This window comes from Octopus bimaculoides, chromosome 18, assembly GCF_046866305.1.
Source record: "Octopus bimaculoides isolate indiv1 chromosome 18, ASM4686630v1, whole genome shotgun sequence".
Taxonomy (NCBI): Eukaryota; Metazoa; Mollusca; class Cephalopoda; order Octopoda; family Octopodidae; genus Octopus; species Octopus bimaculoides.
Window position 1 is genome coordinate 26,403,305 of NC_142945.1, and position 6,684 is coordinate 26,409,988.

A 6,684-nucleotide genomic window follows, 5' to 3' on the forward strand; every position below is an offset into this window, starting at 1 on the left:
ACCGTTTCGTTTTCCTGTCTTGTTTTCCGTCCGCCACTATCTTCAACGAAAAAAATTTAATTTGTGTTCGTGGGAAGAACCATTTTAACGATGCGTCCTGCCCTAACTCTTCGAAACACCAGTGTTTTAATGGTGGCAGCTGATGAAGGATATGTTCTCTATGTGGCCTGCTTGTGTTTTGTACCTTGTTTATCATTTTGTCCATGTTTTTTGCAACGTCATGTACCCAGATATGTATCTATATGTACATGTAGATGAAGGTATGTACATACATGTACATATATATGCATATACTCATATATTGTTTATATTCATATTGCTAAACTGGCAATATGACCATCCCCAAGTACAACAATATATATATATATATATATAGGAGAGTATTGTAGTTCGCTTGAAGCATTGTGTATTGTTTGTAAAATATACCGTGTCTTGAATGGCACAACAATGCAGAATAGCTTTTAATAACTGTTATAATTTAATTATCCATTGTCTGATATAATAATAATAGTTCGCTATACAAAATTTCCTTCTTCAGGTATTGCTAGGAATTGATTGAGTCACTGCTATAATCGGTTTTCCAGCGCTTACTGAAATTTTTTCCGGAAGCGTCTCTGCAGTAGCCTCAGGAAGCTCCTTCCGTAATTCCTTATGAAATGTGCGTGGGGACGGCCATGTTTCAAGCTTGTGTGTGTTGCCATATCCACAGCGCCGCTTCTAAGTTGCGTATTATATGTGCAGTTTCTTTTTATATATATAATACATGAGCATGTTATCAGAAATGAACCTACATGCTTCCAAATGTACCTAAATAATATATCGATTGCCAACTTCCAGCCTGTTGTTAATTCGAGGCCCTAGTCTGTCTCTGAGGATAGCTTACCCACATTTCTTTCAGTGACCTTAATTGTGACTATTATGCTTTTGTCGGTGTTCCGACACCTGTCTAGATATTTTCTGAAGGAAGAAGCTCTCGTGTTCAGATGTTGTTTGATGCGAATGTATAACTACCCACATTGGGCTACCCACATAGAACTTGTTGCATTTGTTACATCGTATTCTATACACGGCATTTACTCGTTGGTATGAAATTGTGTCACAGATGAAGCACTTAGCTAGTGTGCATTGATTGCTATCCTTTGCTCGTTTCTTTGCTAGGTGTCTTCTTAGAGAGGGGCCGGAGTGGGCTAGTTGTATGTCTAACCCTTCTCTTCTTACGGCTGTAGTTATCCTCTCGCTAAATTGAGGTATTTTAAGGAAGCATGTGTTGCTGGGTTTTCTGTGTGTTCGGCGTTTGTTGTCTTGGGGACTTCGGCCAATTTACAACGGATTTAGTGTACCTGTTGGTTTTCAATATCTCTAAGAAGTGTGTGATTTGGGTCACCTTTTCCTCTGTCCTACCGCACTTGCTCTGGATGCGTCCAATAATATCCAGCACCACGTCAACCACTGAACCTAGACACTTGTTTTCATAACGTATATCAGAATTTAATTTTTTCCGACTATTCTTTCACACTATAAACTTATGATGCTGCCTCAAATAATTCATAGTTCATAATACCACTTTTGATCAAAAACGCCTCGCTAACACTTAATATGGTGTAAACTGTGGTATTTATATGTGTCTTCTTTAACGAGTATGCCTCTATGGTAAATATTTAATTTAGATTATAGACTAAACTAAAATAAGTGGAATACATAACTGGTTTACAACCGTGCTAGCATTATACTATAACAGTAATTTCATTGTAGGCTCAACGCCATTTAAGTGTTTACCTGTTGCATTAAAAAAACATTTCAATGATGCACATTAAAGTTTTTCAAAAACATTTCTTTTCCAAGGTCATGACTAGCAATTTGTAAAAGTTTGCAGTTGGTTTACAGCAGTGTCTAGTATGTCACAGTTATGCCATCAGTCCTACACCTATGATCACATCCATTATTAAATGATAAACAAAGCAAGGAGTAAACATGTAAACAAGTTGTCATCTCCCTCGTGAATAGCATGTTCAAACAGAGGCAGTAAATGTCAAAGTGAATAAAGTTGAATCTGAAAAATGTTAGTAATGGCTTGTGCTAGCAAATAGTAAATACAAATAGTTTACGAAATGGAATTAGTTTACTGTGAAGCAGAAAAGAGATATCCCTAGTTTTAGGCAAAGTCCTTCATTGGTGTGATAAGACATGTACACCATTAGCAAATTAGATATAAAATCACATATTTTCATAAGGGTGTGAGAGAAATAGTAAAAGGAAAGTTTGCATGAGTTTCTACTTGTTAGCGTTTATGTAACTATATGTGTACACGCATACACAAATACATATTTCACTGCTGAATGTAGTAATGCTGTTCCAGACCCGAAATATTTGCATCTATTCCACACAACGAATGCTACAAATAGGTAGGTATTGATGGAAATATATCGCACAAATTTGCTGAGAACAGATAGAGAATGAAAATTATACAAGACTTGAAATTGATATGACAATCACTGCATTTCCCTTAAAGAACAATATCCCACAATTTACTTACACAATGCCACTACTGGTAGCAAGATTTGAATGGCTGACTGTTTTACATAGTAAATCCACTCTAAAGATATTAAACAGTGATTCCCAACGTGGGGCATATGCCCCACCGATGGAACAAGGGAATATTGTAGTGGAGTGTGGGATCCAAAATTTTTCCTTTTTTTTTTGTGAGACACAGAATCGTGAAAATCTTTTTTTAACACCGAACATAATATACCTATACTCAGCATAGCCAAAGAAATCTCTCGAACCAAACGAATCTCTCGAACCAAACGAATCTCTCGAACCAAACGAATCTCTCGAACCAAACGAATCTCTCGAACCAAACGAATCTCTCGAACCAAACGAATCTCTCGAGCTAAACACACTGCTACAGTATGGTGCTATTTTAATGTCCTAGTGTGAATATTTCTTTAAGAAGAATATATAATTATGAAATATTAAAGATAAAGTTGTCTCTTCCAACCATGGGTGGGGCATATATTTTTCTGGAAAATTATGGTGGGGCCTGGGGGAAATAAGTTAGAAAACACTATATTCAGACCTATATGATTCTCAATCTGACGCATACTTCCACAGAAGTGAGGATATTAAGAAATTCTATGCCAGAAGAAAAAAGTGAGGAATAGGCTTTAGATAAGTGCAGGCAGATTTTTAGTATCATATCGCATCTTCAGACAGTATTTGCTAAGCAAGAAAAGGAAAAATTAATGCATCAATCAAGTGCTTAAAAGTAGAGTGCAACATTCTCTGCATAATATCTTTCACTGACGGATATCATACATCTGACTAGCAAATGCCGCAAAATATATTATTACAGATCATTTGGGCATAATTATGTTACTTACAACGATACTGGTTGCCAGCCATAGGAAAGGCTGCTCTGGGTAAACATAGACTCTGTTATTGAATGCATACATATCAGCAAAAAGAACATTAGTGTAGCATTCTCATCAAGACTTTCATTTATTTTCCAAGGATAAACAAAATAGGCCTGATACAGTTGATTGTGACCAAAGAACAACTTTTGTGCTGTAATAGAACTTAACTGCACTGCAGAAGTGAGCATTTGTTTCAAAATTGGTTTAAAGGAGAATATTTATAACTTCCAACTTTAAAGTCCGATATATATCGGGAGTAAAAGAAATTTCACTCCCGATATATATCGGAACAACAAGTTATGGTATTTAAGGTGAATAACGCATCTGAAAGGGCCCAATTAATACGCATATTACAAATAGTTTCTAACTAGAACAGTGGAATTGTGTAAAATTTGTATTTTCAAGTTGGATGTGCAGCTTCTATCGTTTTTATTATCCAATTTGCAGAGATGAAGCTTTGTTGCTTTGATAGAAACCAACTCATTCGGTGTTTGCGCATATAAATACATACACACATACACACACACACTCATATACACACTCACATACACACACACACACACACATATACATACACACATACATACATGCATAGAGGAGCTTGTACAGTAGGCAGTTAGAGATCAACAACATAATTGACAGGAAGAGTAGCTTCTCCTGGGCCTGCGATGGATACATTAATCCCACTTAGAAGGGTATGCCTTCGCTATCCAGGAACAGGAAATAGCTGCTAAATACCCGATAAACAAAAGAGACAAAGATATCAGCAAACCTCCACTTTGTGATAAAAAAATGTCGGCTTTGCTATACTAGTGCGGATGGTATCACTCAAAATGTCTCCGAAATACTACCTGCCCCTGAAGTGTAATAGAGTTGCAAAGACTATTTACAATACTATCCGTAGGAAGACTGCTCTGACGTATACATCAAAAGCACGTCAGAACCAGCATGTATTAATTCCTTTTTTTAAAAAAAGGAATACTGGTAGAGCACACAGATAGAACGTCAACTCGGTGCAAATGTAACAAGCCTGATATTGTTCTGTGGGACACTGAACGGAAGTCATTGACTATTGTAGAGGTCAGCTGTCAAGCGGATGTGAATGAACAATCGAAAGTCCAGGGGAAAGAGGACATTTATGACGAATTAATGAGGTACTTCCAGCTCTTGTACCCTGACTATGAATTCTCATTTGTGCTCTTCATCATAGGTACATTAGGTTATGTACCAACAAATTTACACAAAACCCTAGAAATACACGGTTTAACGGGAAAAGAACAAAATAAACGCTTGTGGATTCTCCAAATCCAGTCTATCGGTGGCACAATGAAGATTTGTAAGATATTCCAAAAATTCTCCTTGTGAGACTCATATGTATGCATCAGCAACTCAAACAACACATCAACTCAACCACATATTCACAAATGCCGGGAACTAAGAAAAAGTCTTGTCGCTTTCTTAGCGACCGACTTAAACTTTCTTAAGAAGAACTTAAATAAAACTCGAAGAAAGCTCATACATACGAGGGGTTGCTGACAAGTTCCTAGCTTTGGATAAAAGAAAATACAGGAGGATCTGTTAATTATGATTTTATTCAACATATTCCCCTTTCAAATTCGCATACTTGTTTCAGCGGTTCTTCAATTTTTTAAGCCCTGTAAAAGAACTCGGAAGGTTGTGCCTCCAACCAGGTTTTTCGCGATACCCCTAAATCCAGGAACTTTTCAGCACTCCCGTACATGCATCATGCACGCATGCATGCATCCATCCGTCCATGCATATGTATGTATGTATGTAGGTATGTATGTATGTATGTACGTACGTACGTATGTGTGTATGTATGTATGTATGTATGTATGTATGTATGGTTGATCATGAAGAGAAACGATACGTAGCATGTATAAGATTATGAAAATGTGTTAAATATAATTGTAAACCTAATTTTAGATAAATGTGAGGAATGTAAAATGGTGTAAAAATTCCTTGGTAAGTAGTTGAATATTGGAATTACATTTTTTATTAGAATGCAAATTTGTATATGTATATATAGGACAATACTACGTCTTAATAATTGGATACGAATATATGAGAACTTAATTGAAATTTTCAAGAAAGGCTAATATAGGGGAATAGATATTAGATTTCGTTCAGTAAACAAATGCCTAAATGGCCGGCTATTATTGTCTATTGATGTAAATGAAATTAGGATGGTCAGTATATATGAAGTTAAGAACAGAAGAAAAGTATAAAATAGAAGTAATAACAGTAAATGAAAAGATAAAAGTGTAACTGTAAATGAATATAGTTTAGAGGGAAACTGTTTACAAATGCGCATAAATATACATAAATAAACATACATGTGTATATCGGAATAACAATATATAGACATGTATGTGAATGTGTGTGTGTAAACACGTATATACAGATGTACATAGATATGCGTATATGTATGCATACATATACAAACCTATAAGTGCACGCAGATACACACACATATTTGTATATCCATATATATATATATATATATATATATATATATATATATATATATATATATATATATATATATATATATATATATATATATATATATATATATATATACATGTATATATATATATATATACACACACATGAATAAAACGTCAGTAATCAACCGCACTGGTGAATGAATAATTGTAGGTAATACGGTGCCAATTGTCTCCTAGTGAATCAGGCTGACCCATACCAATTTTTAGTAATTATTGAAGGGCAGATGGAATAATCCTCACATAGCAACCATATTTGTTAGATTATTTTCTGAGATGTTAGACATGATTCCGTAAAAGACCAAATAGCACAAAGACAAGGGCTAATCAAATCCATAAATGGATATAATTATTTAGGGATTGTAATAATGTTTTCCTTGCGTTGCGTGCTTTGTATAATGGTGGCGACATTGATATGCTCACAGATACTATAAATATACTATTTATAATATATGCACACATGTACTATAAAAATGTTAATGACAACCTCGTGCAAGTTCTCAATGGCTAATTGGCATTCTTTCTGTGGATATGTATTGGAGTACGTATGTGCACAAATGTACAAACATACACATGTACCATATTGGCATTATTTACATAGTCAGTTGGGTATAGTTCATTGAAACATTCGTGTCCGCATGAGGATCCAATGTGAATAAATGCAATATCCAATAAGTCACCGAGGTGCATCTAATGTTCTCGCTAGCCGCTGCTCAGACGATTTTCGTCTCCCACGGATAATA